General features: G+C 29.7%; 1 protein-coding gene across 1 annotated transcript in view; it reads right to left on the bottom strand.

Annotated features, from left to right (window-relative positions):
- The window catches only part of LOC145291359 (cell division cycle-associated protein 7-like), a 77,888-nt gene that overhangs the window by 41,533 nt on the left and 21,382 nt on the right, over nt 1-14,973 (bottom strand). The window lies entirely within an intron of this gene.

Here is a 14,973-nt window from a genome sequence, read left to right as displayed (position 1 = left end):
CTATATACTCAACAAATTTCTTATCTACAGATTTGAAAGTTTGTATATAGGGTATTCAGACATATGGAAATATATCTAGCATAATCTATCTATTATATCTATAAAAGTGAAAATGTGTGTGTGTGTGAGGTAGCCAGAGAGAGAGAGAGAGAGAGAGAGAGAGAGAGAGAGAGAGAGAGAGAGAGAGAGAGAGAGACAACAATTCTCAACCTATATATTCAATACATTTTTTATCTACAGATTTGAAAATTTGTATATAGGGTATTCAGACATATGGAAATATATCTAGCATAATCTATCTATTATATCTATAAAAGTGAAAATGTGTGTGTGTGTGTGTGTGTGTGTGTGTGTGTGTGTGCGTAAGAGAGAGAGAGAACAATTCTCAACCTATATACTCAACGTATTTTTATCTACGGATTTTAAACTTTGTATATAGGGTATTCAGACATATAGAAATATATCTAGCATAATCTATACATTATATCTATAAAAGTGAGAATGTGAGTGTGTGAGAGAGAGAGAACAATTCTCAACCTATATATTCAACAAATTTTTTACCTACAGATTTGAAAATTTGTATATTGGGTATTCAGACATATGGAAATATATCTAGCATAATCGATCTATTATATCTATAAAAGTCAGAATGTTTGCGTGTGGTTGTGTGTGTAAGGTTGCGAGAGAGAGAGAGAGAACAATTCTCAACCTATCTATTCAATAAATTTGTTATCTACAGATTTGACCATTTGTATATAGGGTATTCAGACATATGGAAATATATCCAGCATAATCTATCTATTATATCCATAAAAGTGAGAATGTGTGCGTGAGAGAGAGAGAGAGAGAGAGAGAGAGAGAGAGTAAGTACAATTCTCACCCTATATATTCAACAAATTTTTTATCTACCGATTAGAAAATTTGTATATAGGGTATTCAGACATATGGAAATATATCTAGCATAATCTATCTATTATATCTATAAAAGTGAGAATGTGTGTGAAAGAGAGAGAGAGAAGAGAGAGAGAGAGAACAATTCTCAACCTATATATTCAACTAATTTTTATGTACAGATCTGAAAATTTGTATACAGGGTATTCAGACATATGGAAATATATCTAGCATAATCTATTATATCTATAAAAGGTAGAATGTGTGTGTGTGTGTGTGTGTGTGTGAGTGAGTGAGTGAGTGAGTGAGAGAGAGAGAGAGAGAGAGAACAATTCTCAACCTATATACTCAACAAATTTTGTATCTACAGATTTGATAATTTGTATATAGGGTATTCAGACATAAGGAAATATATCTAGCATAATCTATCTATTATATCTATAAAAGTGAGAATGTGTGTGAAAGAGAGAGAGAGAGAACAATTCTCAACCTATATATTCAACAAATTCTATCTTTACAGATTTGAAAATTTGTATATAGGGTATTCAGACATTTGGAAATATATCTAGCATAATCTATTATATCTATAAAAGTGAGAATGTGTGTGTGAGAGAGAGAGAAAGAACAATTCTCAACCTATATACTCAACAAATTTTTTATCTACAGATTTAAAAATTTGTATATAGGGTATTCAGACATATAGAAATATATCTAGCATAACCTATCTATTATATCTATAAAATGACCATGTGTGTGTGTGTGAGAGAGAGAGAGAGAGTCAGAGAGAGAGAGAGAACAATTTTCAGCTTGTGTGTGTGTGAGAAAGAGAGAGAGAGAAAGAGAGGAAGGAAAATTCTCACCCTATATATTCAACAAATTTTTTATCTACATATTAGAAAATTTGGATATAGGGTATTCAGACGTATGGAAATATATCTAGCATAATCTATCTATTATATCTATAAAAGTGAGAATGTGTGTGTGAGAGAGAGAGAAAGAGAGAGAGAGAGAACAATTCTCAACCTATATATTCAACTAATTTTTTATCTACAGATTTGAAAATGTGTATATTGGGTATTCAGACATATGTAAATATATCTGGCATAATCTATGTATTATATCTATAAAAGTGTGAATTTGAGTGATGGAAAGAGCAAAAAATTCTCAACCTATATAACCTATAAAAGTGAGAATATGTGTGAGAGAGAGAGAGAGAGAGAACAATTCTCAACCTATATATTCCACACATTTTTGGGCACAGATTTAGAAATTTGTATATAGGGTAGGCAGACATATAGAAATATATCTAGCATAATCTATCTATTATATCTATAAAAGTGAGAACTTGTGTGTGTGTGTGTGTGTGTGTGTGAGAGAGAGAGAACAATTCTTAACCTACATACTCAACAAATTTTTTACCTACAGTTTAGAAAATTTGTATATAGGGTATTCAGACATATGGAAATATATCTAGCATAATCTATCTATTATAACTACAAAAGTTAGAATGTGTGTGTGAGAGAGAGAGAGAACAATTCTAAACCTATATATTCAACAAATTTTTTATCTACAGATTTGAAACTTTGTATATAGGGTATTCAGACATATGGAAATATATCTAGCATAATCTATCTATTTTATCTATAAAAGTGAGAATGCGTGTGTGTGAGATAGCGAGAGAGAGAGAGAGAGAAAAAGAGAGAGATAAAAATTCTCAACCTATACATTCAACAAATTTTTTATCCACAGATTTGAACATTTGTATATAGGGTGTTCAGACATATAGAAATATATCTAGCATAATCTATCTATTATATGTATAAAAGTGAGAATGTGTGTGTGTGTGAGAGAGAGGACAATTGTCAACCTATGTATACAACAAATTTTTTATCTACAGATTTCAAAATTTGTATATTGGGCATTCAGACATATTTTAATATATCTGGCATAATCTGTCTATTATATCTATAAAAGTGAGAATGTGTGTGATAGAGAGAGAGAGAACAATTCTCAACCTATATACTCAACAAATTTTTTATCTACAGATTTGAAAATTTGTATATAGGGTATTCAGACATATGGAAATATATCTAGCATAATCTATTATATCTATAAAAGTGAGAATGTGTGTGTGTGTGTGTGAGAGAGAGAGAGAGAGAGAGAGAGAACAATTCTCAACCCATATACTCAACAAATTCTTTATCTACAGATTTTAAAATGTGTATATAGAGTATTCATACAAATAGAAATATATCTAGGATAATCTTTCTATTATATCTATAAAAGTGAGAATGTGTGTGTGTGAGCGAGAGAGAGAGAGAGAGAGAGAGAGAACAGTTCTCAACCGATACATTCAACAAATTTTTATATATAGGGTATTCAGAAATATCGAAATATATCTAGCATAATCTATTATATCTTTAAAAGTTAGAATGTGTGTGTGTGAGAGATAGAGAGAACAATTCTCAACCTATGCACTCTACAAATTTTTTATCTACAAATTAGAAAATTTGTATATAGGGTATTCACACATATGGAAATATATCTAGCATAATCTATCTATTATATCTATAAAAGTTAGAATGTGTGTGTGAGGTAGCCAGAGAGAGAGAGAGAGAGTAAGAACAATTTTCAACCTATATATTCAACAAATATTTGATCTACAGATTAGAAAATTTGTATATAGGGTATTCAGACATATGGAAATATATCTAGCATAATCTATCTATTATATCTCTAAAATTGAGAATGTGTGTGTGAGAGAGAGAGAACAATTTTCAACCTATATACTCAACAAATTTTTTTATCTACAGATTTGAAAATTTGTATATAGGGTATTCAGACATATGGAAATATATCTAGAGTAATCTATCTATTATATCTATAAAAGTGAGAATGCGTGTGTGTGTGAGAGAGAGCGACACAGAACATTTCTCAACCTATATATTCAACAAATTTTTTATGTACAGATCTGAAATATCACATTTGTATAGAAGTAGAAATCTTGATACCTACTCTGATACCTAATAAAAGAAAGGACACTCTTTAGGGCGGATTTTGATTATAACAAGTCACTAATTAGAAATTATAATAAACATTCTAATAATTTAAGAATTTTACCAAAATAAAATTGCATGGTAATCACCCAATTTCTGCCACAAAATTTTGATTGGCAGAACTCATAAACATAAAATATATATTTTCTAATTTCATCTTTTTTTTTTCTGCCAATAGGCAAAACGAGGATAGACTTGACGATGTATATTGGGTATTCAGACATATGGAAATATATCTAGCATAATCGATCTATTATATCTATAAAAGTCAGAATGTTTGCGTGTGGTTGTGTGTGTAAGGTTGCGAGAGAGAGAGAGAGAACAATTCTCAACCTATCTATTCAATAAATTTGTTATCTACAGATTTGACCATTTGTATATAGGGTATTCAGACATATGGAAATATATCCAGCATAATCTATCTATTATATCCATAAAAGTGAGAATGTGTGCGTGAGAGAGAGAAAGTACAATTCTCACCCTATATATTCAACAAATTTTTTATCTACCGATTAGAAAATTTGTATATAGGGTATTCAGACATATGGAAATATATCTAGCATAATCTATCTATTATATCTATAAAAGTGAGAATGTGTGTGAAAGAGAGAGAGAGAAGAGAGAGAGAGAGAACAATTCTCAACCTATATATTCAACTAATTTTTATGTACAGATCTGAAAATTTGTATACAGGGTATTCAGACATATGGAAATATATCTAGCATAATCTATTATATCTATAAAAGGTAGAATGTGTGTGTGTGTGTGTGTGTGAGTGAGTGAGTGAGTGAGTGAGAGAGAGAGAGAGAGAGAGAGAACAATTCTCAACCTATATACTCAACAAATTTTGTATCTACAGATTTGATAATTTGTATATAGGGTATTCAGACATAAGGAAATATATCTAGCATAATCTATCTATTATATCTATAAAAGTGAGAATGTGTGTGAAAGAGAGAGAGAGAGAACAATTCTCAACCTATATATTCAACAAATTCTATCTTTACAGATTTGAAAATTTGTATATAGGGTATTCAGACATTTGGAAATATATCTAGCATAATCTATTATATCTATAAAAGTGAGAATGTGTGTGTGAGAGAGAGAGAAAGAACAATTCTCAACCTATATACTCAACAAATTTTTTATCTACAGATTTAAAAATTTGTATATAGGGTATTCAGACATATAGAAATATATCTAGCATAACCTATCTATTATATCTATAAAATGACCATGTGTGTGTGTGTGAGAGAGAGAGAGAGAGTCAGAGAGAGAGAGAGAACAATTTTCAGCTTGTGTGTGTGTGAGAAAGAGAGAGAGAGAAAGAGAGGAAGGAAAATTCTCACCCTATATATTCAACAAATTTTTTATCTACATATTAGAAAATTTGGATATAGGGTATTCAGACGTATGGAAATATATCTAGCATAATCTATCTATTATATCTATAAAAGTGAGAATGTGTGTGTGAGAGAGAGAGAAAGAGAGAGAGAGAGAACAATTCTCAACCTATATATTCAACTAATTTTTTATCTACAGATTTGAAAATGTGTATATTGGGTATTCAGACATATGTAAATATATCTGGCATAATCTATGTATTATATCTATAAAAGTGTGAATTTGAGTGATGGAAAGAGCAAAAAATTCTCAACCTATATAACCTATAAAAGTGAGAATATGTGTGAGAGAGAGAGAGAGAGAGAACAATTCTCAACCTATATATTCCACACATTTTTGGGCACAGATTTAGAAATTTGTATATAGGGTAGGCAGACATATAGAAATATATCTAGCATAATCTATCTATTATATCTATAAAAGTGAGAACTTGTGTGTGTGTGTGTGTGTGAGAGAGAGAGAACAATTCTTAACCTACATACTCAACAAATTTTTTACCTACAGTTTAGAAAATTTGTATATAGGGTATTCAGACATATGGAAATATATCTAGCATAATCTATCTATTATAACTACAAAAGTTAGAATGTGTGTGTGAGAGAGAGAGAGAACAATTCTAAACCTATATATTCAACAAATTTTTTATCTACAGATTTGAAACTTTGTATATCGGGTATTCAGACATATGGAAATATATCTAGCATAATCTATCTATTTTATCTATAAAAGTGAGAATGCGTGTGTGTGAGATAGCGAGAGAGAGAGAGAGAGAAAAAGAGAGAGATAAAAATTCTCAACCTATACATTCAACAAATTTTTTATCCACAGATTTGAACATTTGTATATAGGGTGTTCAGACATATAGAAATATATCTAGCATAATCTATCTATTATATGTATAAAAGTGAGAATGTGTGTGTGTGTGAGAGAGAGGACAATTGTCAACCTATGTATACAACAAATTTTTTATCTACAGATTTCAAAATTTGTATATTGGGCATTCAGACATATTTTAATATATCTGGCATAATCTGTCTATTATATCTATAAAAGTGAGAATGTGTGTGATAGAGAGAGAGAGAACAATTCTCAACCTATATACTCAACAAATTTTTTATCTACAGATTTGAAAATTTGTATATAGGGTATTCAGACATATGGAAATATATCTAGCATAATCTATTATATCTATAAAAGTGAGAATGTGTGTGTGTGTGTGTGAGAGAGAGAGAGAGAGAGAGAGAGAACAATTCTCAACCCATATACTCAACAAATTCTTTATCTACAGATTTTAAAATGTGTATATAGAGTATTCATACAAATAGAAATATATCTAGGATAATCTTTCTATTATATCTATAAAAGTGAGAATGTGTGTGTGTGAGCGAGAGAGAGAGAGAGAGAGAGAGAGAACAGTTCTCAACCGATACATTCAACAAATTTTTATATATAGGGTATTCAGAAATATCGAAATATATCTAGCATAATCTATTATATCTTTAAAAGTTAGAATGTGTGTGTGTGAGAGATAGAGAGAACAATTCTCAACCTATGCACTCTACAAATTTTTTATCTACAAATTAGAAAATTTGTATATAGGGTATTCACACATATGGAAATATATCTAGCATAATCTATCTATTATATCTATAAAAGTTAGAATGTGTGTGTGAGGTAGCCAGAGAGAGAGAGAGAGAGTAAGAACAATTTTCAACCTATATATTCAACAAATATTTGATCTACAGATTAGAAAATTTGTATATAGGGTATTCAGACATATGGAAATATATCTAGCATAATCTATCTATTATATCTCTAAAATTGAGAATGTGTGTGTGAGAGAGAGAGAACAATTTTCAACCTATATACTCAACAAATTTTTTTATCTACAGATTTGAAAATTTGTATATAGGGTATTCAGACATATGGAAATATATCTAGAGTAATCTATCTATTATATCTATAAAAGTGAGAATGCGTGTGTGTGTGAGAGAGAGCGACACAGAACATTTCTCAACCTATATATTCAACAAATTTTTTATGTACAGATCTGAAATATCACATTTGTATAGAAGTAGAAATCTTGATACCTACTCTGATACCTAATAAAAGAAAGGACACTCTTTAGGGCGGATTTTGATTATAACAAGTCACTAATTAGAAATTATAATAAACATTCTAATAATTTAAGAATTTTACCAAAATAAAATTGCATGGTAATCACCCAATTTCTGCCACAAAATTTTGATTGGCAGAACTCATAAACATAAAATATATATTTTCTAATTTCATCTTTTTTTTTTCTGCCAATAGGCAAAACGAGGATAGACTTGACGATGTATATTGGGTATTCAGACATATGGAAATATATCTAGCATAATCGATCTATTATATCTATAAAAGTCAGAATGTTTGCGTGTGGTTGTGTGTGTAAGGTTGCGAGAGAGAGAGAGAGAACAATTCTCAACCTATCTATTCAATAAATTTGTTATCTACAGATTTGACCATTTGTATATAGGGTATTCAGACATATGGAAATATATCCAGCATAATCTATCTATTATATCCATAAAAGTGAGAATGTGTGCGTGAGAGAGAGAGAGAGAGAGAGAGAGAGAGTAAGTACAATTCTCACCCTATATATTCAACAAATTTTTTATCTACCGATTAGAAAATTTGTATATAGGGTATTCAGACATATGGAAATATATCTAGCATAATCTATCTATTATATCTATAAAAGTGAGAATGTGTGTGAAAGAGAGAGAGAGAAGAGAGAGAGAGAGAACAATTCTCAACCTATATATTCAACTAATTTTTATGTACAGATCTGAAAATTTGTATACAGGGTATTCAGACATATGGAAATATATCTAGCATAATCTATTATATCTATAAAAGGTAGAATGTGTGTGTGTGTGTGTGTGTGAGTGAGTGAGTGAGTGAGTGAGAGAGAGAGAGAGAGAGAGAACAATTCTCAACCTATATACTCAACAAATTTTGTATCTACAGATTTGATAATTTGTATATAGGGTATTCAGACATAAGGAAATATATCTAGCATAATCTATCTATTATATCTATAAAAGTGAGAATGTGTGTGAAAGAGAGAGAGAGAGAACAATTCTCAACCTATATATTCAACAAATTCTATCTTTACAGATTTGAAAATTTGTATATAGGGTATTCAGACATTTGGAAATATATCTAGCATAATCTATTATATCTATAAAAGTGAGAATGTGTGTGTGAGAGAGAGAGAAAGAACAATTCTCAACCTATATACTCAACAAATTTTTTATCTACAGATTTAAAAATTTGTATATAGGGTATTCAGACATATAGAAATATATCTAGCATAACCTATCTATTATATCTATAAAATGACCATGTGTGTGTGTGTGAGAGAGAGAGAGAGAGTCAGAGAGAGAGAGAGAACAATTTTCAGCTTGTGTGTGTGTGAGAAAGAGAGAGAGAGAAAGAGAGGAAGGAAAATTCTCACCCTATATATTCAACAAATTTTTTATCTACATATTAGAAAATTTGGATATAGGGTATTCAGACGTATGGAAATATATCTAGCATAATCTATCTATTATATCTATAAAAGTGAGAATGTGTGTGTGAGAGAGAGAGAAAGAGAGAGAGAGAGAACAATTCTCAACCTATATATTCAACTAATTTTTTATCTACAGATTTGAAAATGTGTATATTGGGTATTCAGACATATGTAAATATATCTGGCATAATCTATGTATTATATCTATAAAAGTGTGAATTTGAGTGATGGAAAGAGCAAAAAATTCTCAACCTATATAACCTATAAAAGTGAGAATATGTGTGAGAGAGAGAGAGAGAGAGAACAATTCTCAACCTATATATTCCACACATTTTTGGGCACAGATTTAGAAATTTGTATATAGGGTAGGCAGACATATAGAAATATATCTAGCATAATCTATCTATTATATCTATAAAAGTGAGAACTTGTGTGTGTGTGTGTGTGTGAGAGAGAGAGAGAACAATTCTTAACCTACATACTCAACAAATTTTTTACCTACAGTTTAGAAAATTTGTATATAGGGTATTCAGACATATGGAAATATATCTAGCATAATCTATCTATTATAACTACAAAAGTTAGAATGTGTGTGTGAGAGAGAGAGAGAACAATTCTAAACCTATATATTCAACAAATTTTTTATCTACAGATTTGAAACTTTGTATATAGGGTATTCAGACATATGGAAATATATCTAGCATAATCTATCTATTTTATCTATAAAAGTGAGAATGCGTGTGTGTGAGATAGCGAGAGAGAGAGAGAGAGAAAAAGAGAGAGATAAAAATTCTCAACCTATACATTCAACAAATTTTTTATCCACAGATTTGAACATTTGTATATAGGGTGTTCAGACATATAGAAATATATCTAGCATAATCTATCTATTATATGTATAAAAGTGAGAATGTGTGTGTGTGTGAGAGAGGGGACAAATGTCAACCTATGTATACAACAAATTTTTTATCTACAGATTTCAAAATTTGTATATTGGGCATTCAGACATATTTTAATATATCTGGCATAATCTGTCTATTATATCTATAAAAGTGAGAATGTGTGTGATAGAGAGAGAGAGAACAATTCTCAACCTATATACTCAACAAATTTTTTATCTACAGATTTGAAAATTTGTATATAGGGTATTCAGACATATGGAAATATATCTAGCATAATCTATTATATCTATAAAAGTGAGAATGTGTGTGTGTGTGTGTGAGAGAGAGAGAGAGAGAGAGAGAACAATTCTCAACCCATATACTCAACAAATTCTTTATCTACAGATTTTAAAATGTGTATATAGAGTATTCATACAAATAGAAATATATCTAGGATAATCTTTCTATTATATCTATAAAAGTGAGAATGTGTGTGTGTGAGCGAGAGAGAGAGAGAGAGAGAGAACAGTTCTCAACCGATACATTCAACAAATTTTTATATATAGGGTATTCAGAAATATCGAAATATATCTAGCATAATCTATTATATCTTTAAAAGTTAGAATGTGTGTGTGTGAGAGATAGAGAGAACAATTCTCAACCTATGCACTCTACAAATTTTTTATCTACAAATTAGAAAATTTGTATATAGGGTATTCACACATATGGAAATATATCTAGCATAATCTATCTATTATATCTATAAAAGTTAGAATGTGTGTGTGAGGTAGCCAGAGAGAGAGAGAGAGAGAGTAAGAACAATTTTCAACCTATATATTCAACAAATATTTGATCTACAGATTAGAAAATTTGTATATAGGGTATTCAGACATATGGAAATATATCTAGCATAATCTATCTATTATATCTCTAAAATTGAGAATGTGTGTGTGAGAGAGAGAGAACAATTTTCAACCTATATACTCAACAAATTTTTTTATCTACAGATTTGAAAATTTGTATATAGGGTATTCAGACATATGGAAATATATCTAGAGTAATCTATCTATTATATCTATAAAAGTGAGAATGCGTGTGTGTGTGAGAGAGAGCGACACAGAACATTTCTCAACCTATATATTCAACAAATTTTTTATGTACAGATCTGAAATATCACATTTGTATAGAAGTAGAAATCTTGATACCTACTCTGATACCTAATAAAAGAAAGGACACTCTTTAGGGCGGATTTTGATTATAACAAGTCACTAATTAGAAATTATAATAAACATTCTAATAATTTAAGAATTTTACCAAAATAAAATTGCATGGTAATCACCCAATTTCTGCCACAAAATTTTGATTGGCAGAACTCATAAACATAAAATATATATTTTCTAATTTCATCTTTTTTTTTTCTGCCAATAGGCAAAACGAGGATAGACTTGACGATGTATATTGGGTATTCAGACATATGGAAATATATCTAGCATAATCGATCTATTATATCTATAAAAGTCAGAATGTTTGCGTGTGGTTGTGTGTGTAAGGTTGCGAGAGAGAGAGAGAGAACAATTCTCAACCTATCTATTCAATAAATTTGTTATCTACAGATTTGACCATTTGTATATAGGGTATTCAGACATATGGAAATATATCCAGCATAATCTATCTATTATATCCATAAAAGTGAGAATGTGTGCGTGAGAGAGAGAGAGAGAGAGAGAGAGAGAGTAAGTACAATTCTCACCCTATATATTCAACAAATTTTTTATCTACCGATTAGAAAATTTGTATATAGGGTATTCAGACATATGGAAATATATCTAGCATAATCTATCTATTATATCTATAAAAGTGAGAATGTGTGTGAAAGAGAGAGAGAGAAGAGAGAGAGAGAGAACAATTCTCAACCTATATATTCAACTAATTTTTATGTACAGATCTGAAAATTTGTATACAGGGTATTCAGACATATGGAAATATATCTAGCATAATCTATTATATCTATAAAAGGTAGAATGTGTGTGTGTGTGTGTGTGTGAGTGAGTGAGTGAGTGAGTGAGAGAGAGAGAGAGAGAGAGAACAATTCTCAACCTATATACTCAACAAATTTTGTATCTACAGATTTGATAATTTGTATATAGGGTATTCAGACATAAGGAAATATATCTAGCATAATCTATCTATTATATCTATAAAAGTGAGAATGTGTGTGAAAGAGAGAGAGAGAGAACAATTCTCAACCTATATATTCAACAAATTCTATCTTTACAGATTTGAAAATTTGTATATAGGGTATTCAGACATTTGGAAATATATCTAGCATAATCTATTATATCTATAAAAGTGAGAATGTGTGTGTGAGAGAGAGAGAAAGAACAATTCTCAACCTATATACTCAACAAATTTTTTATCTACAGATTTAAAAATTTGTATATAGGGTATTCAGACATATAGAAATATATCTAGCATAACCTATCTATTATATCTATAAAATGACCATGTGTGTGTGTGTGAGAGAGAGAGAGAGAGTCAGAGAGAGAGAGAGAACAATTTTCAGCTTGTGTGTGTGTGAGAAAGAGAGAGAGAGAAAGAGAGGAAGGAAAATTCTCACCCTATATATTCAACAAATTTTTTATCTACATATTAGAAAATTTGGATATAGGGTATTCAGACGTATGGAAATATATCTAGCATAATCTATCTATTATATCTATAAAAGTGAGAATGTGTGTGTGAGAGAGAGAGAAAGAGAGAGAGAGAGAACAATTCTCAACCTATATATTCAACTAATTTTTTATCTACAGATTTGAAAATGTGTATATTGGGTATTCAGACATATGTAAATATATCTGGCATAATCTATGTATTATATCTATAAAAGTGTGAATTTGAGTGATGGAAAGAGCAAAAAATTCTCAACCTATATAACCTATAAAAGTAGGAATATGTGTGAGAGAGAGAGAGAGAGAGAACAATTCTCAACCTATATATTCCACACATTTTTGGGCACAGATTTAGAAATTTGTATATAGGGTAGGCAGACATATAGAAATATATCTAGCATAATCTATCTATTATATCTATAAAAGTGAGAACTTGTGTGTGTGTGTGTGTGTGAGAGAGAGAGAGAACAATTCTTAACCTACATACTCAACAAATTTTTTACCTACAGTTTAGAAAATTTGTATATAGGGTATTCAGACATAGACATTTCCATAGAAATATATCTAGCATAATCTATCTATTATAACTACAAAAGTTAGAATGTGTGTGTGAGAGAGAGAGAGAACAATTCTAAACCTATATATTCAACAAATTTTTTATCTACAGATTTGAAACTTTGTATATAGGGTATTCAGACATATGGAAATATATCTAGCATAATCTATCTATTTTATCTATAAAAGTGAGAATGCGTGTGTGTGAGATAGCGAGAGAGAGAGAGAGAAAAAGAGAGAGATAAAAATTCTCAACCTATACATTCAACAAATTTTTTATCCACAGATTTGAACATTTGTATATAGGGTGTTCAGACATATAGAAATATATCTAGCATAATCTATCTATTATATGTATAAAAGTGAGAATGTGTGTGTGTGTGAGAGAGGGGACAATTGTCAACCTATGTATACAACAAATTTTTTATCTACAGATTTCAAAATTTGTATATTGGGCATTCAGACATATTTTAATATATCTGGCATAATCTGTCTATTATATCTATAAAAGTGAGAATGTGTGTGATAGAGAGAGAGAGAACAATTCTCAACCTATATACTCAACAAATTTTTTATCTACAGATTTGAAAATTTGTATATAGGGTATTCAGACATATGGAAATATATCTAGCATAATCTATTATATCTATAAAAGTGAGAATGTGTGTGTGTGTGTGTGAGAGAGAGAGAGAGAGAGAGAACAATTCTCAACCCATATACTCAACAAATTCTTTATCTACAGATTTTAAAATGTGTATATAGAGTATTCATACAAATAGAAATATATCTAGGATAATCTTTCTATTATATCTATAAAAGTGAGAATGTGTGTGTGTGAGCGAGAGAGAGAGAGAGAGAGAGAGAGAGAACAGTTCTCAACCGATACATTCAACAAATTTTTATATATAGGGTATTCAGAAATATCGAAATATATCTAGCATAATCTATTATATCTTTAAAAGTTAGAATGTGTGTGTGTGAGAGATAGAGAGAACAATTCTCAACCTATGCACTCTACAAATTTTTTATCTACAAATTAGAAAATTTGTATATAGGGTATTCACACATATGGAAATATATCTAGCATAATCTATCTATTATATCTATAAAAGTTAGAATGTGTGTGTGAGGTAGCCAGAGAGAGAGAGAGAGAGAGTAAGAACAATTTTCAACCTATATATTCAACAAATATTTGATCTACAGATTAGAAAATTTGTATATAGGGTATTCAGACATATGGAAATATATCTAGCATAATCTATCTATTATATCTCTAAAATTGAGAATGTGTGTGTGAGAGAGAGAGAACAATTTTCAACCTATATACTCAACAAATTTTTTTATCTACAGATTTGAAAATTTGTATATAGGGTATTCAGACATATGGAAATATATCTAGAGTAATCTATCTATTATATCTATAAAAGTGAGAATGCGTGTGTGTGTGTGAGAGAGAGCGACACAGAACATTTCTCAACCTATATATTCAACAAATTTTTTATGTACAGATCTGAAATATCACATTTGTATAGAAGTAGAAATCTTGATACCTACTCTGATACCTAATAAAAGAAAGGACACTCTTTAGGGCGGATTTTGATTATAACAAGTCACTAATTAGAAATTATAATAAACATTCTAATAATTTAAGAATTTTACCAAAATAAAATTGCATGGTAATCACCCAATTTCTGCCACAAAATTTTGATTGGCAGAACTCATAAACATAAAATATATATTTTCTAATTTCATCTTTTTTTTTTCTTTTTACATAATCTGGTTTGATGTTTTCCCAAATATTCAAATCACTATATTTTGCTGCTTAATATCAAATACAGCAACTGAGTTATTTTTATGCATCAAACAATTACATTTTCTCATTCATCCAAACTAATCACTGAACATCAATTTCATATTTTCTTCACTAAAATATTACTGTGCTTGATGTCATCAAGTGG

This window comes from Euprymna scolopes, chromosome 12 (assembly GCF_053919585.1).
Source record: "Euprymna scolopes isolate OS-2025 chromosome 12, ASM5391958v1, whole genome shotgun sequence".
NCBI classification, from domain to species: Eukaryota; Metazoa; Mollusca; class Cephalopoda; order Sepiida; family Sepiolidae; genus Euprymna; species Euprymna scolopes.
Note: the sequence above shows the minus strand (reverse complement) of the source record. Positions and strands in the feature narration are given on the sequence as shown.